The following is a 25,769-nucleotide window of genomic DNA, read 5'->3' as shown; positions in this document are numbered from 1 at the left end:
TCAATGGGTACACTTGTAAAGCTCAAGCTGTGAAGCATGCTGGTCATTTCGGATTATCAATCGGGCTTCAAACGGGCAAGTTATGGCCTGTGGAATATTTTCCAGGGGTCGGGTATGTGCTCATCGGGCCATGTTGATAGGCGTGTCGATAGGAGTTTTTTTAAGCTCGCTAGAATTCTCGAAAGTTGCATGCGATGCGGGGACTTAGCCGAAATCTGCGGCTCGCTGATCGGAGTTATGGGCATCGAGGTAGGCCCAGCCCAAGCTCGCATGCAAGAACGGCAGAAAGGGATCGTCAAGTGGCTTGTCCCGTTTTTGAATGTGCTTTTCAAGAGCATGAGATGGCCAGACTTGATGGCTTGTCAATCGAGATCTCAGGTGGTGAGATATGGGGGATTGAAGTTGAGATCACTTGTTGGACAGAAGAGAACGTGTGATTTTACCAAGTTCAGAAGGCGTGTAGGGGTTGGAATGCGGTGGAGCTCCAAGAGTCTGGAGACAATAAGATGAAGTTTTGGTATACCAATCCCGAATGGGTAGCCGACAAATATGTGCAGGGGGAAGCACCGATTGCATGGGAAATGAGTCCTAAGAAACTCTTTAGTTGTAAATTGTAAGTTCAAAGGAAAAAATGGTGGCTAGAGGTTTCTAATAAGGAAAAGGTAGTCCAAAAGTTAACTTAAGGGAAAAGGGTAAAAAAAGTTTTTTTGTGAAGGCTAAGAGGAGCAGTGGCGCCCGGCGCTATTGCTCAAGGAATTATTTTTTTAGAAAGTTTTGGCCAAAGAAGAGAAGTTTGTGGAAAAGGAAGAAAGGGGAGAGCGACGTTTTTTGGAGGAGGGAGGATATTTTTCTTTCGGTTTTCTTTAGGCTTGGGGAAGAAGAAAAAACTTCACGCGATTGGTGTGATCGAAGTCGACACCCAAGGATGAAGCATCGTCTGTGAAGCAGCTAGGAAGGGCATGTGCTTTGCAAGAGAAGAAGCCAGTGAGGGCTGCCAAGAGAAGCTGCTATCGAAGTGAAGCCAACAATGGAGTTTTTGTCGAGGTGTGTGCCGACAAATTCGAGTGGCAAGGGATGTGTATGCCCCTCTGTGTGGAATAATGATGGCCATGGTGCGGCCTAGAGCAGACTGTACGGATCTTGTACATGGTTTTTTTGTTTGAAGGAGAAAACTGTCATTGTCGATTTTGGTGTCGTCTTTCCCCCCTTCCCCCCTTCCCCCCTTTCTCCAAGGTGTGTAGTGCCGGTGTGTGAGCGTGTGCGCCCCCCGGGCCTCCTGTGTGTGTGAGAGGAAGAGAGAGAGGTGTCGAGATGTGGAAGGACTAGAAGCGGGCAAGATCGGTGTGATCGCTGTCTAGCAACTGTGCAGGTTGTATGTGCATTGGGCGAAGTGCAGGCAAGGCCCTGTTAGTGTGAGTTGCTTGTTTTGAAGATGTTTTCGAGAGGACAGGGATGTTGTGAATATCCTGAGCTATATATGGGCCATTGCGTATGTGTCGGGTGTGTTTCCCATTCCCACTCTCCATCTTCTGGTGCCCCCACGGAGGAGCACACTGATTGCTCCCAGTTAAGTGAAGAGAAGCAATTTTTGGTGTTGGTCGATATGGCGTATCGAAGCTATGGACCAATTTTTACAGGTGAAGAAAATCCTGATGAGTGGGTTGCGACCCTGAGCTGTGCATGCTGTCGTTGCATATGCCGAATGAGGATAGCAAGATGCAGACATTTCCTTTGGTGATGCGCGGGAAGGCAAAGGTATGGTACGAAGCTTTGGAAGGTGAGCGGAGGCATGCTTGGCCGGCTCTGCGGACGCGTTTCCTATATGATTTTCGCAAAGGGGCATCCCCAGTCGAGATGGATGCCAACTTGAAAGCACTCAAACAGGATGTAAGTGAAGAGTTCAATTTGTTTTTGGATCGTTTTGAAGTGTGCTGGGCAGAGTTAGCGGGTGCCATGCAATTGGCTAATGGCGACTACTTCAAGCTCGATAAATTCATGGCATGCTTGCATCCTAAAGTGAGGGAGAAAGTGGATTTTGAGAGCCCAGAAAACTATAATGGTGCAGTGACCATCGCAAAGGCAAAAAGCAGGAAAATAAAAAAGAAGATTGAACAGGGTGTGTCGGGTTATGAAGCGGTGGTCCAACCTCAGGGTCTGAGGGATGTTGTTCATGATGAGAACCATACAAACCCAGGTGTAGCCGTTGTGCCACAAAATTGGGTGCGAACCGTGTAGGATTCGCCTGAGCAAATGCAGGAATTGCGGCCAAGCGTGATGGATAGAGGTCAACCAAGAGGAGCAAGGGGCAGGGCAAGGCCACTGCCTGGCCGATGTTACAATTGCGGTGAAGAAGGACACTATGCACCGGATTGCCCTCATCCACTAAGAGAAAGAGGCGGTATTTATCCGTTGTTTGGCAGAGGTAGAGGCCAAGCACAACTCAATGGTCCGAGGGAGCAGGTAGGCGAGAATCAAGTGCAACCAGCTCCTCCTGATGGTGGCGAAGTCCCTAGGGTGAGTATCATCGGAGTGGATAAGCAGGATGTTGAAGTCTTGGCCAACAAGAGAGCAAGGATGGAAAGAGAGACAGAAACCGAGCGGGAGATGAGGGCCCGTAAAGGTAAAGAGAAAGTGTACGAAGGCAAGGAGCAACCGGAAACTAGCAAGAAGAGAAGACGTCGCAAAATCAAGCAAGCAGACTTTCAGCTAGGGCGCGGCTACCCCGAATATGACTTGGTAAGCGATGTTCAAAGTCAAAAGGCTAACATTACCTTTGATCAGTTGTTGGCTTTAAATCCCAAGCTACGAAGACAGTGGTCTACAAGTGTCAGCACGAGGCTACCAAAGGCAAAGGGAAATGTGCATGCAATACAAAACATGGCATTGAGAGTGGGTAGCCCGACGGATGTCCTTCCTCTAGTGGATGCGGTCATTGAAAAGAGGATGCAGGTTCAGGCCTATATAGATGGCGGAGCACAGGTTTGTGTCATGACGGAGGCTGCTATGAAGGAAACAGGGGTCAAAGCAATAGCTAAATCAAATGTACACATGAGGATGGCTAACCATACCAAAGCCACCTAGGTGTTTGAGCGTGGCTCAAGACGTAAGAGTGAAAGTGATGGGCATTGAGTGCTTAATCGATTTCTTTGTGATGAAAGCGGGTGACAATGCTTATCCAATCATCTTGGGTAGGCCATGGCTACTTGCAATAGGGGCTAAGCAGGATTGGGGGAGCAGGGTGTTCACCTTGCCTGACAAAGAGAGAGGAAGACATGTGGTGCTTGATTTGAAGAGCAAAGAGAGCCGTTTTCACCCTATGGCAGAAAAAGACAAAGATGATACGACAAGCTATGAGTATGAGATCGAGATGGCCTATGATGAGGGCTACACAGATACTGAGGAAGAGGAAAGCGAGGATGATATGCTAAAGATAGATGCCGACTTGTTTGGGGTCATTGTTGAAGGCTCCCATGTAAAAGGAGAGGTGCAACCATAGGTTGGTGGCATAGGTGTGGAGGAGGTAACTGCTATGCTAAGCGAAGATTTGACCAAGAAAGAGAGAGAAGGCTATGTTGAGCTGTGTGCCTCTTTTCCGAATTTATTTGCAACGAAGTACGAGGATCTACAAGGAGCAAAGGGTGCAAAGCACAAGATAGTTCTTAAAGAAGGGTGCAAACCAAAGGCACATAAGCTAAGGAGATTAGGGGAGATTCAGAAGGAGGCTCTTTGGTAGGAGATTAACCAATTGTTAGATGCAGGTATCATATACCCCGTGAAGGAGTCGGAGTGGGTTTCTCCAGTGGTTATCATCGCTAAGAAGAATGGAAAATAGCGGGTGTGCGTCGATTACAAGCCATTGAATGCGGCGACAAAGAGAAACCACTACCCGCTGCCATTCCAAGATGAAATCTTAAATCAGGTGGCAGGTCATGAGAGGTACTCTATTATGGATGGATTTTCAGGGTACTTTCAGATGGGGATTGCTCTTGAAGACCAACTAAAGATGACATTTATCTCTCCATGGGGGTGCTTTGCTTATCGCAGGATGCCGTTTGGTTTAGTGAATGTCTACACCACCTTCCAAGACTGGATGAATAGGGTGTTTGGTCTCTACTTGGGCAAGTTTATTAGAGTTTTCATGGATGACATTGGATGCTATAGCTCAAGGGCGGATCATTTGTCAAAGCTCCGGCTATGTTTTCAAAGGTTGGACGAAGAAGGAGGTCAATTAAACCCTAAGAAGTGCAAGCTAGCACAACCTCAAGCACAGCTGCTAAGTCATGTGGTGTCACAAAATGAAATTGAGGCGGATCCAGAAAAGGTCAAGGCGCTAGTCTTAATGGAGCCTCCCTCTAGTGCGCAAGGCTTGGCCTCCTTTGTACATAAGCTAAAGTACTTGTCGCGTTTTTTTTGGATGCTGTCACAGTATGTGTATCCTCTCCAAAAGAGGGCTCAGTAGGTGCATGGCTTTGAATGGGATGAAGATGCTCAAGAAGCTTTTGACAGAGTGAGAAATTTTGTGTCAGCTGCCAGCTGTGTGCCCTCCAAGCCAAGAGGACGATTTCTATGTGTCAACGACGGTAGGTACCGCGGCTATTGGGGCGGTGTTACTGCAGAAGGTAGGAAGGAGCTATAAACCTATTTACTTTGAAAGCAGGGTAATAAGTCCTGGAGAGGTGACTTACACTGAAGCGGAGCAGTGGGTCATGGCATTGGTTTTTGCTTGTAGGAAGTTCAAAGTGCACCTCATTGTACGTAAGTTCTATGTGTTGACGGCTAACAATCTATTGCCTGAAGTGGTGTTACACTTAAAGACAGGGAAGCGGATCATGAAGTGGGTGATAGAGTTACAGGAATTTGAGTTCGAGTTCAAAATTGACCATACAAGTCGGTCCCATTTGACAGACATTTTGGTCAGCAAAGCCGTGGATTTGTCAATTTATCCAAGAGTAGTACGAGATGAAGCCAGAGAGGAGCCAGACCTGGTCGGATCTTTTACCATGTGGTTTGATGGTGCATATAGAAGGGTAATAAAGAAAGCTGGTGGAGGTGTGGTGATACACGATCCACACGGCAAGGTAATCTTCTCAAAAGCCTATGATTTGAAGGATATCCATACCAACAATGAAGCAAAATATCTCGCCCTTCCATCTAGGTTTGAAACAATGCCTTGAGTTTGGCATTTCCAGGTTGGTGGTCAAAGGGGATGCGTTATTGGTCATCAAGCAACTGTTAGGCCAATGGTAGGTAAAACGAGATTCCTTAAAACATTGGTTCTTTGCCATCAAAAAGCTGTTGAAGTCTTTAGGGAAATCCAGTTCAAGCATGTGAAGAGAGAGCACAACCAAGAGGCAGACCAGCTAGCAAGCAGTAAGGTGCAGGTACATGTCGCAGGTATATATGTGGCCCTGGCCACATACATAGGTAGGGAGTCATTGAAGGAGGTGGAAGATTTTTTGGGTACAGGGCAGTGTCCTTAAGGTTTGTCTAAACTGCAAAGGAGGAGGATAGTTCAAAAAGCTCGCAAATTTACACTAATAGGTGAAGACCTAATGACCTACGACAGAGACGGGGTGTTGAGGAGAGTACTCTACAAAGAAGAGATTAACTTGGTGCTGGAGCAATGCCATGAGAAGAGCGAACACCAGGGGAAAGGTCAAGTACTGTTTCGAGTGTTGAGAGCGGGCTTTTGGTGGCCTTCAGTAGTGAAGGATGTGCACTATTGGTGCAAGACCTGCCATGAATGCCAGACTATAGGAGAGAGGCGTTTGATAGCTGAATCACAGGGGGCCATTGTCGCTCAAAATGCTTTTGAGAAGTGGGGTTGGAAGCCATCGGTCCACTCCCTAAGTCTACAAGTGGCAAGAAATATGTTGTGGTAGCCATCGACTACCTCACCAGGTGGGTCGAGGCCAAAGCTGTGAAGGAGGTAAATACACAGGTTGTGACCCACTTTGTTTTCGATAACATTTGTTGCCATTTTGGAGTGCTGTGGGTACTCATTTCTGATAGAGGCAAGGGTTCAGAAGCCTTTGCAGAGTGTTGCCAGTTTCAAGTTCAATAGAGCTACTTTTGGTTGAACACGAATGTTCAGTTGGGGGGTGGGCAATGATGGTGCAACCAAAGTTGGTCTATGAAGGGAAGTGCTCTATGGCGAGCTATGGGTGCTAGCATGCACATGGCAAAGGGCTAAAGCAGGAACGAAGGCCTTGGGAGAGCATGTCGGGGCAAAAGTGTATGTCTAATGCGGTTTTTAAGGCCAAAAAGGCCCCAGAATGGTCCAGGTGGAATAGCAAGTAAAGGTGCTCGGAATGCTGAGTCAGTGTTCTAAAATGTGGTCTTAGAGATGCTCTATGGGCCCGTCCAGACGGCTCGTCAAACGGAGTCCGGGTGTGAAAGTTATGATTGTCCGAAGATAGAATGCTTTGCAGATCTCCGACGAGCAGGGCAGGTACAAATAGGTGGCCAAAAATGGGATCAATGGGTACGCTTGTAAAGCTCAAGTGTGAAGCATGCCGGTCTTTTCAGATTATCAATCGGGCTTCAAACGGGCAAGTTATGGCCTGTGGAATATTTTCTAGGGGTCGAGTATGTGCTCATTGGGCCGTGTTGGTAGGTGCGCCTATAGGAGTTTTTTTAAGCTCGCTAGAATTCTCGAAAGTTGCATGCGATGCGGGGAGTCAGCCGAAATCTGCGGCTCGCTGATTGGAGTTATGGGCATCGAGGTAGGCCCAGTTCAAGTTGGCATGCAAGAACGGCAGAAAGGGATCGTCAGGTGGCTTGTCCCGTTTTTTAATGTACTTTTCAAGAGCATGAGATGGCCGGACTTGATGGCTTGTCAATCGAGATCTTAGGTGATGAGATCTGGGGGATTGAAGTTGAGATCACTTGTCGGATAGAAGAGAACGTGTGATTTTTACCAAGTTCAGAAGGCGTGTAGGGGTTGGAATGCGGTGGAGCTCCAAGAGTCTAGAGACAATAAGATGAAGTTTTGGTATACCAAGACCGAATGGGTAGCCGACAAATATGTGCTGGGGGAAGCACCGATTGCATGGGAAATGAGTCCTAAGAAACTCTTTAGTTGTAAATTGTAAGTTGAAAGGAAAAAATGGTGGCTAGAGGTTTCTAATAAGGGAAAGGTAGTCCAAAAGTTAACTTAAGGGAAAAGGGTAAAAAAAGTTTTTTTGTGAAGGCTAAGAGGAGCAGTGGCGCCCGACGCTATTGCTCAAGGAATTATTTTTTTAGAAAGTTTTGGCCAAAGAAGGGAAGTTTGTGGAAAAGGAAGAAAGGGGAGATCGACGTTTTTTGGTGGAGGGAGAAGTTTTTTCTTTGGGTTTTCTTTAGGCTTGGGGAAGAAGGAAAAACTTCACGCGACCGGTGTGATCGAAGTCGACACCCAAGGATGAAGCATCGTCTATGAAGCAGCTCGGAAGGGCATGTGCTTTGCAAGAGAAGAAGCCAGTGAGGGCTGCCAAGAGAAGCTGCTATCGAAGTGAAGCCAGCAATGGAGTTTTTGTCGAGGTGTGTGCCGACAAATTCGAGTGGCAAGGGATGTGTATGCCCCTCTGTGTGGAATAGTGATGGCCATGGTGCGGCCTAGAGCAGACTGTACGGATCTTGTACATGGTTTTTTTGTTTGAAGGAGAAAACTGTCATTGTCGATTTTGGTGTCGTCTTTCCCCCCTTCCCCCCTTTCTTCTTTGCTCGTCTCCAAGGTGTGTGGTGCCGGTGTGTGAGCGTGTGCACTCCCCGGGCCTCCTGTGTGTGTGAGAGAGAAAGAGAGAGAGGTGTCGAGATGTGGAAGGGCTGGAAGCGGGCAAGATCGGTGTGATCGCTGTCTAGCAATTGTGCTAGTTGTGTGTGCATTGGGCGAAGGCAAGGCCCTGCTAGTGTGAGTTGCTTGTTTTGAAGGTGTTTTCGAGAGGACAGGGGTACTGTGAATATCCTGAGCTATATAGGGGCCATTGCGTGTGTGTCGAGTGTGTTCCCCATTCCCCCTCCAACGTGGCATAACCCTAGACACACCACATCCAGTGGGTAGCAGACCGGGCACACCCAGGCTGGCCGAAGAAGAGTGGCGGAAGTTACGCTGCAGGGCTGACGTGGCTGTGTACGGACCCCTGTGATTTGCGGCGGAAAATCCGCTGACAGGGCTGACGTGGCTGGCCGTACGGATCCCGCTTTTCACGCTGCAGACAGTACGGAATTCTAGCTTTGCTTTTTGCCCCAGGAATTCCACGCAAGCCATATGTTGGGAAGCTTTTGGGCTTTGCTTTATTTTAAGCCTATTTTAAAAATTGAAAGCTTTTGGGGCTCTGCTTTTGCGGATTTTCCGGTAGAAGAGAAATTGGCCGCGCTCTGATACCACTGTAATAAACTTGGACACTCGAAGTCAAGATTCTACAGCGACACATAGCAGAGATTCACTTCAAAACAGTTCATAGTTCACAATTAATTCGACATGGCCCGACGGAGTTTCATGCCTAGAGATATTGGCCTCAAAGACTGGCGCCCCTTTCGGTATTTCTTTTTGTATTAATCTGTGCTCAATGTACAAGGGAGTGGGAGGGGTCTCACTCTTAGACTCTGCGTCCACATGCTCTGCGGAGTGTGAGGCCAAATCACTTATTTATTCATTACAAGGGATGCATTCTTTTGTCGCGACACTTATGGATTCAAACAGAGATCAGTTGACTTTCTCTGCATCTGGGGATGCGGGAAGAGATCATAAAGAAAATTCTCACGAGAAGTACGGCCCGCCTCAGCCTACTCAGGCAAAGATTGAAGAGATGGACCGTCGACAATTGGTTGACGATGCGACAAAGATGATGATCAATCTTGCGAAGGATCCGAAATTTGCAAAATTTTTAACTTAAACATCCTTCGACGAAGTGCACTCTTAGTGGCGTAAGGCCACATAACCACCCCTCAAACCGGCACTCAAGAAACCTTCTACTCCGAGGATGTTTACAGAGCAAGAATTAGAAGAGGTGGTTGATACACGGATTACCCAGCTTTTTGACCCAACCAACAAAGCCAAAAAGCACGACAAAAAGCAGAAGAAAGGAACTGACTTCCCGGGTTATTTGGGTCGTCAATCTACTTTTGCCTCGGCATGAAAGTAGAAGAAGCATGTGCGATTTGAAGGAGTATCCGGTTCTTCTTCTTCTGACAGTTCTTCTAGCTCTTCTGACTCAAGCGAAGAAGACAGAAAAGGGAAAAAGCAAAGCTTCAGAAAGGGCAAGAAAAACACAAAGAAGCCTAAGTTTCGCTCAGTTTCTGACAGGTCTACAGAGGACTCATCTTCGGATAATTCGGACTCCGATGATCACAGATTTTATCCAAAGAAGAAGATTTTCTATAAAGCCAACCAATACGACTTTCTAGAGAATAAAAGCAAGAAAGTTCAAGAATTTAAAGAAGGTGGACAGTCAATAAAATGTGACACTTTTTCTGGATTCTGAGATGCTTCGAGGGCTTTGGCCTTCATAGAGCAGTTTGATATAGCTTTCTCTAGAGGGCATTACTCTGAGCACTCCAAGATTCGAAGGCCTACCTCTTACTTCAAGGGAAATGCTCGAACATGGTGGTCCACTCTTCTATTGAACAAGAAAGCGCCAGTTAAATGGTTGAAATTTAAAAGGCTTTTTATTTCTTCTTGGTTGACTTGGGATTCGGGAGTATGAACGCGACATACAAACTGCTTGGAACCATCTCCGGATGACCAAGAAAGATACTTTGGACGCATATTCCGAGAGATTTTGGAGCTCTTTTCTAACCGCTTCTTCATTTAAGATGATCTCGCTTAAAGAACAGATTGAGCGGTTTAGCTGCGGAGTTCCTACGGAGATCCGAGATCACTGCTTAGAGCAAAAGTTAGATTCTATTCAAGAACTGATGAGTCATGCGAAACGGGGTCTTTGCCATACACTCAGGCAATTTGACTTACCCCACAGATGAGATCATGACGCAGAAAACCGAGCAGACTTCTAAAAATGAAAGTAGAAAGAAGAAGAGCCCCCAAGAAAGATAAGGATGCACGACCCTGACTCACTTCTCGGGAGAGAGCCAACTACATCAAAGAGGGGAAGTGTTTTGGATGCAGGGAACAAGGACACATCTCCGGGAAGTGTCCTAAAAAGGCACAGAAAGAACAAGATGAAGAAAGGCCAGAGAGTTCAAAAGCAGCCAAGGAACGTGGGCAGAAAGGCAAGATGAAAGCAGGACTGGTTCCAGATTGCATGGGTACTGACCCAAGCACGATTAATGAGAGTACAGAGCTTTGCCGAGCTTGGGACAAAGTGAATCTTTGATGGAGGAGCCGAGGCCAACTTCATTTCACCGGAATTGGCGGCGCGGCTCGAGATTACACCCGATCGGATGGGACCACAAGCAGAGGCAGTTCTAGCGGCACCCGATGGAGATGTAGCCATTACACCTGTCATTGGCAAACTTCGGTGGCATTGTCAGGGGTATTTGGGGCACGAGGACTTTTTTTTTTTCCCCGAGAAAAAGATCCTTCTATTAGTTAATGAAAACTGCCCATAGGGCTACATCCACCTCTGCAAGAGAGGGCTACAACAAACATGATTGGGGAGACTCTCCCAATGAAAAAACAGCATATATACAATGGGGCTAAATCAAGAGATGGGAGGAGGGAAGAGCCACACAGGTGGACAGTAGTGCCATCTGAGCACCCCTTGGACCATGGTGTAGAAAGGCCCAGGGCGCCAGAGTCGAAGGAAAGCCTCGCGGCGCTCCCGCATGCGGTCGGAGCTGCCTTGTAGTCCCTCAAGGTGTCCTTTGAGAGTATGGATCAGCTCTAGCCAAAAGTCACGAACAGTCTCTGCTGGTGGCACAGGGCGAGCCTCAAAGATGCGGAAACAACGGGCCCGCCAGATGAACCAGAGAGCTAGGCCGCTGATGAGCTCCCAACACTCCTCTCTCTCACTGCACCACTCCTGTGGAGTAAGGTCTGCAGCAGGCTGGAGTGTAGGTCCCCCCCCCTGTATCACTATCATCCTGCTGGTGGAAGATAGCTCAAACTGAAGTGCCGGGCCTGTGAAGGTGGACCAAGCCGCTGCCCCCCAAGTGTACTGTCAAGCCGTGGAGAGGGCAGGCATCAGTCGAAGAACTCGTAGCCACACCTGCTGGGCCGAGGGGCAGTCCCAAAGACAGTGTCGCTGACTCTCCACCAACTGGTCACAGGCTGTACATGCGGCCGAGAGACCACTATGCACAAGCCAGCTCCCTACTGCTGTGGCTCTGTGTGCAACCAACCACTGGAACAAAGTGACGCGCCTCGGCTGTCTGGAGTCCCATAGCCTCTGCCAAAAAGCTGCCAAGAACTCAACTGTGAGGCCCTCCTCCTGCCAATGACGTGCTGCAGCGGGGCGGGCCTCTCTCTGTGCTGCAAGTATATGACGTCCAAGCCGAACAGTGTACTGAAAGAAAGGGACTCCTGGGCGGTCTCCAGAAGAGAAGGGGTCCCTCCAAAGCCACTCACCAGGATCCCACAGTACTCGTGCCAGTGGACAGCACTCCCAAGCCCATAGCCTCCAGTGTCCTGTCTCAAGAGCTGCTAGGTCAGGGTCTATGATGCAAGTCCTCCCACAGATGCCCACAACTCGGATCCTCTGGAAACAACACTCTGCTACCTGCGGGGCCTCTACTGCAACTCGCTGTAATCGTCCCCCACCCTGAAGCTTGAAGAACAGGGCTGGGACAGTCTCTGAGCAAGCCTTGACTGAAATGAGAACCTCCAGTTGTGTGAAGGCTCCCATCCACCGGGGTGCTACTGGCTCGAGAGGCGTGAGCCACTCAGCTGGAACTGACTCTGAGATGTCCTGACACATGCTCTGAATCCCTCTCATGCCTTGTAGCTGGACAGCCTGCACCTCTGACAAACCTGTGAACTCTAGCCAGTCACCTAGAGAGCACGGTGGACCTGCTGCCATGGGACCCCAAGAAACATGAGGCCTACTGCCAACCAAGTGGCCTCTCTGAGTGCTAACCATGGGGTTCCAAACGAGGGGCTGTTGTAGGTGCTCCTCCGTGCACGTCGGCTGTCTCTGCTCTAGGCCACGCTGTAATAGCTCCCAAGAACGCAGCAAACTCACAGCGAATCGGTCCTCCAGTCTCCTGCTCAAACCAACTGGGCGCGACTCTGTAAAGATCCATCTGGTCAAAGGTTGCCAAGGGCCTCCTGACTGAGGCACCCTGGCACGAAGCCTCTGCAGCAAGAACTCCTTCCAGGGCTCCTCGCCTGGAAGAAGTCCTCTGACGACGAACTTCCCAAGAAGGGCTCTGCTCTGCTATGCTGGATCAATGATCCCAAGCCCTCCCTGCGAACAAGGAAGTGTGATGACCGACCAAGCCACCTTGGCTCGGGCAATCTGAGTGTCGCGACCTGACCAAAGGAAGTTCCTGATCAGCCTCTCTACCTGGCTGATGCAAGAACTCGAGAAGATCTAGCAAGAAAGTGATGTACCACATAGTCGCCAACAACACCTGGTTGGCAACTACTACTCTACTAGCCAGCGAAAGTCATGCTGAGCTCCAATGTAACAGCTTTCTCCTGATGGACAGGAGAAGAGGAGCAATCTGCTGCTCGGGGGACAAGTCCAAACCAACCTGACAACCCAAGTACCGAACTGCAGTCCCTGGAGGAATCCACCTGAAACCCTCTCCTGGCATCCAATCTGGCACAGGAGCACTACCAACCGAGAAAGCCACTGTCTTTCTCCAGTTGATCAGTGCGCGCGATGCACAGCAGAAGGTCTCCAAAGCCTGCCCACATCTGTGTAAATAGGCCTCCTGGCCCTCTAAGTACAAGGCTGAGTCGTCTGCAAACTCAGCGTCCAGAAGCTCATCTCCCCGTATAGGGAGTGCTAAGCCCCTCAAACCAACCTGCTGTGACACCAAAAATCTGCTCATCGCCTCTGCATAGAACAGAAAGAGAAAGGGGGCAAGAGGACAACCCTGTCTGACCGATCGTGTGAGCATGAAGCGCTCACCTCTACCTCCTACCAAAAGCACCTGACTGTGAGCCTGTCTGTATAAAGCTGACACCCCTCTGATCCAAGCATCTGAGAAGCCCATCTTGCGAAGCGTGCCCTCTAGAAAGTCCCAGTCAACTCTGTCGTATGCCTTCTCAAAATCGAGAAGAAGAATCACAAGGTCCTCCCCACGGAGACGTGCCAGGGCAGAAGCCTCCCAGAAAGTGAAGATGTTGTCAAGGATACTGCGTTCATTGACAAAACCTGTATGAGTCCCATGTATAAGGCTCTCCAAAAGTGGCTGAATCCTCAAACTCAGAGCCTTGGCAAGAATTTTGTAGGCTGAGTTGAGGATGGTGATGGGGCGCCACTGTCGAATCTCATCCAAGGAGCCACCCTCCTTCGGAATGAGGTAAATCAGGCCCTCACTTATGCTATCCGGCATCACTCCTGTGTGTAGAATGTACTGAAAGGCACTACAAAGATCTGGGCCAAGCAGGTCCCAATACTCCAAGAAGAAGCTGGGAGTCAGCCCATCCTCACTTGGATAGCTACCACGAGGGAGGGCCCTAAGAGCCGTGTGCAGCTCCTCAAGCTGAAGAGGTATCTCTAGCCTCTGGCGCATCTCCTCAGTCACAAGACAAGGCATCTGCGCCCAAACCTGCTCCCTGCATGCATCTTGTCTCTCTGACTGGGGCTCAGCCGACAGTAGCTCATGGTAAAAGTCAGTAGCAACTGCACGCATATCCTCAGGCTCACAAACAACTGACCCATCGGGTCTCCTCAGCTGATTGACCTTGGCATGCGAGTGCCGAGGTCCCACTGTCTCAAAAAAAGCACCTGTCACTCTGTCACCCACCTGAGTCCACTGAGATGCCTGTCGGTGAAAGGCAAACTCATGGCGCCTCTCCTCTGTGCAAGCAAGCTCCTGTCGAGCCTTCTGTAACTGCTCCTCCAACCATGGACTGTTTGGATGCTGCTCCTGCATCCTCTGTAGTGAAGCAATGCCTCGTTTGAGACGCTGCTCCTCCTCTCTCGCTGCAGCCCGTCGAGCCAAAGACCCTTGGAGAAAAAAGTGGCTAAGCTGAGCTAGGCCCAAGGCCACTCTGTCTGCAGGTAGAGCCTGGCTGCCCATGCCCTCTGTCCAGAGAGCCTCTACCCTCTCTCCGAGTGCTGAGTCCAACAAGACCCGCTCTGGGATGCGAAGCATCGTGCTCCCACTCCTCTGCCTGTCTGCCACTGTGAGGATCACTGGTGCATGGTTCGAGAAGGATGTCCCTGCCAAGATGCCCACTGATCTCCCCAAGTCACTGAAGTGGTCACTAGTGTAGAAGCGATCTATCCGCGATAGATTCACTCCTCCCACTCTGCGGTTCGATCTAGAGAAGGCAAGACTCTCTGGAGGCCTCACAAAGCCAGAATGCTGCCATGTATCCGAGACCCTCAAAGTCATACACAACCTCTCACAAGCTGCTAACTCGACTCCATGTACAGTAGCATGGCTGCCTCCGATCCTGTCAGAGGGGTCCTCCAACATGTTGAAGTCCCCTCCTACACACCAATGGTCAACCTGTGGCAAAGACTCAACAATCTGTGACCAAAACTCTGCACAAGCACTCGCCACATTGGGCGCATAGATGTTCAGGAAGCCCACAAGGCCACCCTGAACCTGCAAAGTAATCCACTGAGCCCTGCCTGGCACAATAATCCCTCTGCCCACAATGGCCTGCTGCAATGAGTCCGCAATAGTCATACATACCCCACCCTGGATGCCTCCAGGTCCAAAAGCAGCTGACCAAAGGGTATCATAACGTCCCCGCAAAATCTGACCACATCGCCGAATGCGGCTCTCAGACAAATGGTGCTCCTGAAGCATAAGGAGATCAATCTCTCCTCCCACAAGGCAACGCTGAAGCTCCTGACGCAATCGGCCGCGTTGTCGCTGAAATTGGGGCCCACCTAATCCCTGCACGTTCCACGAGACGATCCTCGTGGGGAGCGAGAGAGAATAGATGTTGCTGCAGCAGCAAGACGGGCTATCTTCGAGGCAGGCTTGGATGGGGAGTAATCCGCATCCGAGCGTCCTCTAGATAGGCGAGCCTGTAGTGAGTGCCTGGCCCAAGCCCAAGCAGAGCGAGCCGTGCGCAAAGCAACCTCCTCTGTCCAGGAGTCCTCATGAATGTATACATAGCAAGGCAAACACTGCGTATCAGCAAAAAAGTACACCACAATGTGCCTACATCCTGCTAAGTCTGGGGGTGTCACCGCAAACTTGGCCAGTGGCCACAAAGTCTGCAGCAAATCTGTAACTCCAAGTTCTCCCATGTGGTGAGAGAACTCGAGAACGTGTGTATGCAACCATCCCACCACTGAGTCTAGGGACCACTCTGTCTCGGTCCGACCACAGAGGGGAAAGGAGAAACCAACTGCGGAGTCCAAGGCCTCTGTCCCCCTAGCGGCGAGGAACAGAGCGTGGACCCTGAAGCAGGCTGCCTCGTGGTTTGCTGCGGAATCGCCGAGAAAGCGAGTGAAACCCTAATCGAAGAAATCCCAGCGGCGTCGGAGGTCAATGCTCGTTAGACGACGAGGGATAGCTGCAAGGGAAGATGTCTGAATCTGCAGAGGGGGCCGCAAGAAGGGCTGACCCTCTCTCGCTAGGCGACTCGTGGCAAAGGCACTGCCAAGAGATCTCCTAGTCGTCGGCGAGGGACCAGTCTCCTGAGTCGACTGTGGTACTGAAGTAGGAGGAGGGGGGGAAGGAGCTGGGGGGGGGGGGGGGGGGGGGGGGGCGCGGAGGAGAAGAGAAGCGGGGTGGGGCGACAAAGACAGGGGGGCGAGGTGGGGAGTGGGCGGGGGAGGGGATGAGGAGGAAGAGGGGAAATCTGAAGGTGGGGTGGCTGGCGAGGGTGAAGCGGAAGTGGAGGTTGGCGTAGGGGGCTCCTCCTGCTCAAGAGGACCAAAGCGGTTCCCCGTGGGAATCCACTGCTGCTGAGTAGGCACCTGAGGGCCACTCTGAGTGCCAGGCTGCCGCTGTGGCCCTTGGCGTCGACCGCCACGGGCCTGCTGCCATCCCTCCTCCGCTGGAGCCCTAGTCTCGGAGGGTGGCTCAGAATCTGTGCGCTGTGCCGCTGGCTGTGGCTGCGGCCCAGCCTTGGCAGGCTGGGGCTGAGGCTGAGGTGCAGGTCATGGCCTCCTCCGTGGACAGGCCTTCGCTAAATGGCCCATCTGTCAGCAAATGAAGCACTGGTTCGGGAGACCTGAGTACTCCACACTCTGTCTAAACCAACCCCCACTCACCCGAGGCAGAAGGATGACCTTCGGGAGCGTGTGGGTATCTCTGACCAAAACTCGAACTGAAGGGATGCCAGCCGCCTTGGCAGCTACTGATGCTGCCGTACGAGGTGTCTCCAGGACAGTCCCGATGGCGGAGCCAATCCTGGAGAGAAGTGGAAGGTACTCCCTCCGTAAACCCGGAAAGCAGACTGAGATGGGGATGTCTGTCTCCTCTACTAGCACATCCGAAGTCGGGTCAAAACCATGTCGCCACTGTCGAAAGTGGGCGCGTGATGCTCGGATGGCCAGTGGACTCATAGCTATGACCTTGGAGGCCATCTCGGAAGTCTCGAACTCGATCTGGTAGTACCCCCGTCCGAGGATCTGGACATCCAAAATCTTGCCCACCTCTGCGAGAAGGCGGGCCTGGAGAAGGTCTCGCAGCTCTCCTCTGCTAGGACGGATGCCGAGAACCTTGCAGATGACAGAAGTCGCCTGCAAGCGCTCTACCTCTGCGGCAAGGCTCGCTTGCTCTGTCGGTGAAAGAGCAAGTCGAATGGTGGGCTCAGCGGGGTCGGGCGAGGGGGCTTCAGGCGAGTCCCTCTATGGCGGAGCTGGAGCCTCCATCTGTGTCTACTGCTGAGTCGAAGAAGCGGATGGTGAAGAAGAACTGCAACCGAGTACGCCGAACACTAGTCCGAAGAAAAAGCGGTGCAGAGCCAGGTGCAGAAAACCTTCGGGGGCAATACGGACAAGGGGGGGGGGCGGGGGGGGGGGGGGGGGGGGGTGGAGGGAAGGATACAGTGGCGAGCGAAGGAACAAAGGCTGTGGGGGGGGGGGGGGGGGGGAGAAAACAGCCAGGGAATGGGGGGGCAGCGGGCAGGTTAAAGGGCAGCTAGGGGCGAGAGCGGCGGGCAGCGGTGGCGGGCTGGGCTGGGCGAGGGAGACAGTGCGAGGGCGAGAGGGGGGGGGGGGGGCAGGGGAGGCAGCGCGAGGGCGAGGGGGGGCAGCGCGGGGGGGGCTGGAGGCAGCGCGAGGGCGAGAGAGAGGGGGGGTGAGGGGCAACGATGGCGCAGGGGGGGTGGGAGCGTGCAGCAGCAGCGAGCGTTCGTTCCTCATTCAGACTTACTGGCCATTGGGGCACGAGGACTTCTACATAATGCCCTTGGAAGGTTGTGATGTCCTCTTGGGAATTCCCTGGTACCATAAGAACAACGCCGTGGTCGACTATCGTGCGAGAAAAGCGACTTTGACTACTGAGAAGGGCTGAACTTAAGGGCAAGTCTGTCCCTATTGTATCGGCTTCGGACGTTTCAAAATTAATGAAATCCAGTCTGTTTGTTTACTCGATCTTTTTGAAAGAGTTGAATGATGATCATAGGACAAATATGTCTGATCTAGAAAAAGAACGCCAAGATTTTCTCCATACTCATGCCGATTTCTTTTCTGAGGGCGTGCCAGGCGAGTTGCCACCAGCTCTTCCTGAGGATCATACCATTGATCTGATACCTGGAAGCACACCACCGAACCGGCCACCTTACCATGTGAGCCGAGCCCGAAATGAAGAGATTATGAACCAAGTGAAAGACCTCTTGGAAAAGGGTCTTATCCAGTCGAGTACTTCACCTTACTGCTCTCCGGTGTCGTTGATTTTGAAGAAAGACAAATCTTGGAGAATGTGCATTGACTATAGAGCTCTCAATAAAATCACCATCAAGAATAGATTTCCAATTCCTAGGATCGATGATATTCTAGACCGACTACAGGGATCCTCTTGTTTCAGCAGGATCAATTTGAAGAGCGGATATCATCAGATCCGAATTGCGTTAGGAGATGTCTACAAGACAGCTTTTCGGACGACCTTCGACTTATTCGAGTTTTTGGTGATGCCTTTTGGGCTTACCAATGCTCCAGTGACCTTTAACCGAATGATGGACAGAATTTTCAGAGAGTACAGATCTTCTATGGGCACTTTCTTTGATGACATTATTGTCTTCTCCAAGGATGAGGCAAAACATAGAGAACATCTGCTACAGGTCTTTTAGGCATTGCGGGATCACAAGTTGGTGATCAATGCAAATAAAAGTGAATTTTTCCTACCAGAGATACACTTTTTGGGACACATTGTCTTAGTAGCGGGAGCGCAGATGGACCCGGTCAAGATAGAGACTATTAGTGATTGGCCCGATTTGAAGAATGTCCATGAAGTTAGAAGCTTCTTGGGCTTATGTTCTTACTACCGACGGTTCATTAGAAAGTTTGCAGAGGTTGCTTCCCCTTGGCATATTTTGACACAGAAAGGAGTCTCTTTCTCGTGGGGACCCACAGAGGTGACTGCCTTTCAGACATCGAAAGAAAAATTGACTACAGGACCAGTTTTGACTTTGCTGGATTTGCATAAGTCATTCGAAGTATATTGTGATGCTTGTGGTCGTAGTCTGGGTGCGGTCTTAATGCAAGAAGGCCATGTCATTGCCTACGAGAGCCGATTGTTCTCAAGGCCGGAATTGACAGTACAGATTTATGAGAAAGAGCTTTTGGCGGTTATCCATGCTCTTACTCAGAGGCGACATTACCTACTCGGAGCCGATTTTACGGTCTTCACAGATCACCAGAGTTTACGCTACTTCTTGTCACAGAAGCAGCTATCGGAAAAGCAGATGCGGTGGGTGAACATCTTGTCACAGTTTCACTTCCAGATTTTCCATGTGCAGGGATAGGAGAACTTGGTGGCAGATACTTTGTCCCGGAAGGCGTTGGTTCTGGCTATTTTCGCGACACATCATAGGAGCTTCAAGGATATGCTCGATCAGTATGCCACAGATATAGATTTTGCAGATATTTCACTCGGATACGAAATGGGAAGGTAGTAGCGGGATATTCCATTCGGGATGGCTACTTGATGAAGAAAACGATATTGTGTTACACAACCGTTAAGGGAAAAGGTTCTAACCGAATGCCACTGTCTACCATTTACGGGTCACCGCGGCATTGCTACCACCTTGAAAGGTATGGAGAGATACTTCTTTTGGCCGAGACTCAAGAAGGACGTGGATGATTTTGCACGCAGTTGCTTGGTATGCCAGAAGGTCAAGTTTGAGAGGCAGAAAGCACAGGGATTGTTACAGCCTTTACCCATACGCACCCGCCCCTGGGAAAGTATTGCAATGGATTTCATTTTTGATCTCCCCAGACCACAGAGTGGGCACAATGGTATCTGGACTGTTATTGATAGATTTAGCAAGTTAGCTCATTTCATTCCAGTGAAGAAAACAATCAAGTCGGATCATTTATCGAGACTGCTTGTGTCCCAGATCTTCAGATTACATGGCATGCCTGAGATAATTGTCTCCGACAGAGACCTCAGATTCACGAGTTTGTTTTGGAAGGCTATTTGGGAGAATATTGGCACGCGGTTGCAGTTCTCGTCATCTTTCCACCCACAGACAGATGGGCAATCAGACATTGCAAATTCAGTTGTATTGGATTTATTGAAGTCTTACATCTCGAATCAGAAGACTCAATGGGAAAAGTGTTTGCCCTTGGTGGAATTTGCCTACAATAACACGATTCACTCTTCGACGGGGAAGACGCCATTTGAGATTATTGAAGGTGCTACGAAGTTTCCACCCTTCCTAAGCACGAAAAATTAGATTTTTGAAGCCGACCAATACACACAAGACTTGGATACGGCTTTTGCCAAGGTCCGGGAGGCTTTCCAGAAATCTCAAGAAAGACAGAAAAAGGCAGCAGATCGATGTCGTCGCAATTTGAAACTAAAGAAGAACGATTGGGTGCTCTTACGTGTTGAGAAGGCACGCCTGAGAAAGAAAAAGGGAAAGGAGCGGCTTTTTCCAAAGCTTAGCATAAGATACTATGGACCTTTCTAGATTTCCGAAAAGATAAATGATGTCTCCTTTAGACTGAAGCTGCTCGATACTTGGAGGATTCACAATGCTTTTCATGTGAGTCTCTTGAAGCCTTTTAAAGTCGATGTGCCCGATGATGGGGAGCCATATGAGCAACCGTGATGCCCCACAAGAGGGCTTTTCATTTGACCTATATACAGTTGTGTGATCATATGCTTTTGTGCCGAGGCAAGAGCCTCTTTGAGTCATAAATAAAGATACTCTTACGGGGGGGACCAGCCCATCTTCTGGTCCCCAGTACTTTGTTGATCTTCTCTCTCTCTCTCTCTCTCTCTCTCTCTCTCTCTCTCTCTCTTTTTCTATATATATATATATATATTGGCTTCAGCATTACATCATAAACTCTATTTATCCGAGTATGTTTGATATTGTTGTGCCCTCTCATTTGTAAGGGTGGTATCATAGCATGGTCTCCTCTTTTTCGTTGTAAAGGAGGACGACACACTAAAGATTTGGGAAGAAGCCATGACAAGCCAAGAGAGAAGCAAGCAGGCGGAACTTCAAGACTTGCAGGAAAAGCTCGCAGAGCTGGATTTTTTTTTCTTTTTGTAGGAAGTTGACAAGAAATGGGATTCTGTGAGAAACCGACAAGAGCATGTTGCTTGAGAACCTAGAGAATCCGAGGAGCGAAATGCTCAAGATCATCCGAAACTGGGAAGTGAATCAAGCTCTACTATTTTTCTACAAAAAAGTCTCTCTATCATCTACAATATCATCTCACCTCTCTTACAGAATACCTTTGAATACCATGTCTAGAACTATATCCAAGAAGCCTCGACAGTCTTGGAAGGATCTGAAAGAAGGTCTGTCAACCTTAGAGCACTCCAATGATGTTTGATACTTTTGATAGAAGCAAAGATGACCCGAAAGCTACCTGTTTCATTTGACAGTTTGAAGTTGCCTTTGCCGACGACAATTTCCTAGAAGAGTCGAAGATGAGGCATGTGACCAAGCACCTCAAGGGGACTACGAGTACCTGGTGGTATACAAAAGCTTTACAAGGAACTCAAGAAAAGACCTAGATTCAATTCAAGGCAGAGTTTTATGGGAATTTTTTCCTCTACACTTTGAGGAAGGGATTAGTGAAGATTGAGATCGATTTTCTCAAAAGGAGCACAAGCGAGTCACGAATTACGTGAATAAGTATTGGTTCACTCTTTCCAAGGTGGCTTCATTCTTGAACCTCTCTGATGAAGAAAAGATGAAGAAGTTCAACGAAGGACTCTTACCCAAACTTTGCAAAAAACATGCAGATATATGCACAAGATACTTTGCAGAGGATGGTGGAGTCAGCCATGCAAGCTGAAAGTGTACACCTCAATGTACCAAGAATGTAATGCATGTAGTGGGATGGGAACCATTAAACAAGGAAACTGTAAATTTTTGTTGCCTCCTGTCGAAGGATGCGATGTTATCCGGAGAAAGTTTTTGAATAGAAGACCCTAAACTTTAATTGAGAGGGCAAGTCTTTGATCAAAGTTACATCCTTGAGGAAATCGTCACGTACATTTTGAGGAAATCGTCAGAGTTATAACCTTAAGGAAATCGTCAAGTGCGTTTGGCTTTTTTGCACGAGGTATGGATGTCTCCAAAGACATATTACTCTCGAGTGCTTATTGTTAGATTTTCATTCACCTCCAGACGCTTCACACACTGTCTACAGGCTCCTCACCACTCACGTGCACTTTCCCTTGGTTGTGGGTTGGCCACCCGTACACCTACTGGATAGGGATCTCAAGCACACTTAGGGTTGTTCAACACATTTCCCACTTAAGACCTGTTTTGGGGATCTTAGGAACACTTAGGGTTGTTCAACACATTTCCCACTTTAGACCTGTTTTGGTACATATTCCCCCATTTATATTGGAGGGTCATAGTTTTAGGTCTTTGGGCTATATTGAGGATTATTGCCCGACCAGCCTCTATTCTCCTATATATAGGAGGGGGGTCACCCTCATTGTCTTGTCTCATCATCATGTAGAGTTTTCCATCTGGAGTTATTGGGTTGCCAGTCTTTCCACCATCTCTCTCTCTCTCTCTCTCTCTCTCTCTCTCTCTCTCTCTCTCTCTCTCAGTGCCATTGTCTTTTTCTCTCTCCCCCTTTCATTGCACACTCTGACAGGGTATCAGAGCACAAGGTGCTAGATCTGCCATCGCCATCAGCAAGGAGGCCATTGCGGGGAGTTTCATCACGAAGAAATCTTCAGCTTCCACCAGCATTTTCTGCCCTAGCGTTTTTTCTTGAGGGTTGCGTTTTTTGTGTGGGCTGCTGGCGTCTTTTTCTCTCCTCTCCATCGCCATCCTCCTCCACCTCCTAGCGCCTTCTCCTCCACCCTCTATTCTACTTGCGGTTTTCAGCAACCTAGCGTTTTTGCTGGCATTGCATTTTGCAGCAGAGGGGTCAATCTTCTTTGCCTTGCGTTTTTTGTTGCCCAGTGTTTTGCAGAAGGGAGGCACACACACACCTTGCGTTTTCAGTTTTGTACCCATCAGCGATTGGCCTCTTCCCTGCCGGATTTACATCTCCCCGGCCACGAGAAGCTTCTTCCATTGCTACTCGTACCGACTATTGGACCTTCTACTTCAGATTTGGGACTGTTTTTTGCTGATTTTCAGCTGGTTTTTTGGTGCCCTCTGTTGCTGTGTCTTCTGGCATGGACAACACCTTAACTTGGCCTCTTCAGTGACTTCTCGGATTCCTTTCCTGATTCCCAGGTCTTTACCCCATACCCGCACCGGTGTGGCGCTTTCACGGCGTGTTTTCATATCGCATTTCAGCTTTGCTCCTCCTTCGATATTGAGACGTGGACTTAGATATAGGTTCTGGCACAACGAACGGATCTCCCTCGACATTGCAGATCTCCCCTCCTCGAGGCTCTCTTGCCCTCACGAAGATGCAAGGGATTGGATTGATACAGGTACTTATGTGCATTGTGGACGTGGCTTGTGTTTTTCTACTGCTACTTCTCCCTCAGTAACCCTCCCTCCCTCTCCCTCGACTGTTGTCTCTCTATTTGGGATTGCCCTATCCACCTCCTTCATTGGTTCTCTGTATGATAGATCCGTGCCTCTTGGCACATTAGACACTTCTTTTGGACATGTACTCCTAGATGTGAGTATCCTTTGGCATCTGGATGCTTGCATGGTCTCTTCCGGCACATTGCTCCATGGTGGTTCTTTTGCCTTGCCTCTACTTGGTAGAGCCTCTTCCTTGCTTCTGCTTGGTCCTATGGCTCCTCCACTTGCAGTTTGGATGTACCTATGCACTACTTACACGAAGACCTCCTGGATGATCCTTGCTTTGCTGGTCTATTCTGAGGCTATGACTTCTACAACACCGGTCATTCTTCCCGATGCATCCTCTCAGTCGGCCTTTACCCCACCACACTCCATTACTTTCCCGGGGGGGGAGTTCTTATATGTCGCGTGTCTTCACGACTTGCACTTGCAGACTCTCTCTTGGATTTTTTGTCAAGACCCCGGTGGTGGATGTGCTCCTACAGGTTGACTTTCCCCAAGATCTCTTCTGATTCATTTGTCCGATATTTTGTGTCTACCATGGAACAACAGATCATATCGCAGCTTATACCCTCGAGATGACTCTTCTCCCGGAAGATTGCAGATATTGCGGTCTCTACGCAAGGATGGATTGCTTATCATGTCATCTTGTCTACTATAATGGACGATGCCTTCCCTATTGAGCCTCTTCTTCTTGCTCTTCCTCTTCTGCTCGAGCTTCTTTGACTTGGATATGCTACGGTTTCCCACCTCGGCAGTTTCCTCTCCTCATGGTCAGAGTGTTCCTCTTCAGGGGGGTCCCCTCATTATACTCCCCGTCTTTTCTCATGCTGCTGCGTTGGGTTCCCCTATCTCAGTGGTGATCATCACCGATGGACTATTGTAGCTCATCTTAGGTCATTTCCTGATATATATCCTCTTCAGTAACTTATTCCGTAGCTTGCCACTTCATCAGCTTCCTTGTGCGACTTGAGAGGAGTTTCCTCACCCTTGGTCATCATCACATTGGTGTTGTACGGATTGTCGTGTTGTTTTTGGCTGGCGCTCCTCGTCCTTTTCTCCCGGGACTTACATCTCTCCAGATTTACCAAGCGTGTTGCATTCTCCTTGACAGCTTCATTGCATTTGTTGTTAAGGGGGGGTGTTAGATTTTCATTCACCTCCAGATGCTTCACACACTGTCTACAGGCTCCTCACCACTCACGTGCACTAGCCCTTGTTTGTGGGTTGGCCACCTGTACACCTATTGGATAGGCATCTCAAGCACACTTAGGGTTGTTCAACACATTTCACACTTTAGACCTGTTTTTGGTCACATATTCCCCCATTTATATTGGAGGGTCATATTTTTAAGTCTTTGGGCTATATTGAGGATTATTGCCCGACCAACCCCTATTCTCCTATATATAGGAGGGGAGGCACCCTCATTGTCTTGTCTCATCATCGTGTAGAGTTTGCCATCTAGAGTTATTGGGCTGCCAGCCTTTCCACCATCTGGCTCCTCTCTCTCTCTCTCTCTCTCTCTCTCTCTCTCTCTCTCTCTCTCTCTCTCTCTCTCAGTGCCATTGGCCAGCTACGAGTGTCATCACATCAGCTAGAGATTGAGAGTGGCAGAGCCAGAGGCATACCACGAGAGGAGCGTACATGCCGGATTTGCCAGACGGAGGTGGAGAGTGAGGAGCATTTTGTCATGAGATGCCCAGCATATACAGAGCTGAGAGAGAGATATGGCATTGGAGACTCATTACAGCAACATATGATAGGCCGAGAGCAGAGGAGGTTTGGCTAGTTCCTGGTTGCAGCTTTAGAGGTTCGAGAGCAGTTGTTACAGCCACGCCAGAGTCAGGATAGCAGGACACAGACTACCATCACACAGTTTTTCCGACGAGCAGGGCTAGACCCCCCCACACTACCTACACAGAGTAGAGGGCTTACCCTTCTGCAGGCAGAGTCTCAGAGGGCACGTCGGAGACCGCGGCTCCCAGGATACAGGACACATGGGTGTCACCAGAGGGAGATCTCGAGGATACTAACCTTACACCATCAGTATCTAGAGCAGAGTCATGTACCAGCACCAGGAGATCCAGCATTCCAGAGATACCTGAGTAGGCCACCACCGATGTACCACATTCTCTACCCTACATATGTTGCTTGTTTTTAGATACCCTCCCTATCATCTCATGGTGGTATCACCTTTCAGCCCCTAGTTGAGCTTGATGATGCGTGAGCACACCTCGACACGAGGACCCACACTATACATTGTACACCACATGTACCACCCTACCACACCCTTTTGCATAGTATAGGCTCACTTCAGTTTGTACCCTTTTTTTTTTTTTTTTCCGATGCCTAGAGCATCAACACATGTATATGATATTGTCTCATAGGTCGAGTTCGGCCTTTCGAAGACGTTAATAAAGCTTTCTTTCTTTCTTTCTTTCTCTCCCTTCCGCTGCACTCTGACACTTATGAGAGTCAATTTAAATTGGACAATTGTGATGAATTGGTTTGCTCGACCATCCGGAAAATTACTAATTGATCTGGTGTCCTG

At 49.4% G+C, this 25,769-nt stretch overlaps 1 protein-coding gene across 1 annotated transcript in view; it reads left to right on the top strand.

Moving 5' to 3' along the window:
- The window catches only part of LOC147424024 (uncharacterized), a 63,572-nt gene that overhangs the window by 6,500 nt on the left and 31,303 nt on the right, over positions 1 to 25,769 (top strand). The window lies entirely within an intron of this gene.

This window comes from Adiantum capillus-veneris, chromosome 26 (genome assembly GCF_014529385.1).
Source record: "Adiantum capillus-veneris isolate H3 chromosome 26, ASM1452938v2, whole genome shotgun sequence".
Lineage (NCBI taxonomy): Eukaryota > Viridiplantae > Streptophyta > Polypodiopsida > Polypodiales > Pteridaceae > Adiantum > Adiantum capillus-veneris.
The sequence above is the reverse complement of the archived record's forward strand: the minus strand, read 5'-3'. Positions and strand labels throughout refer to the sequence as shown.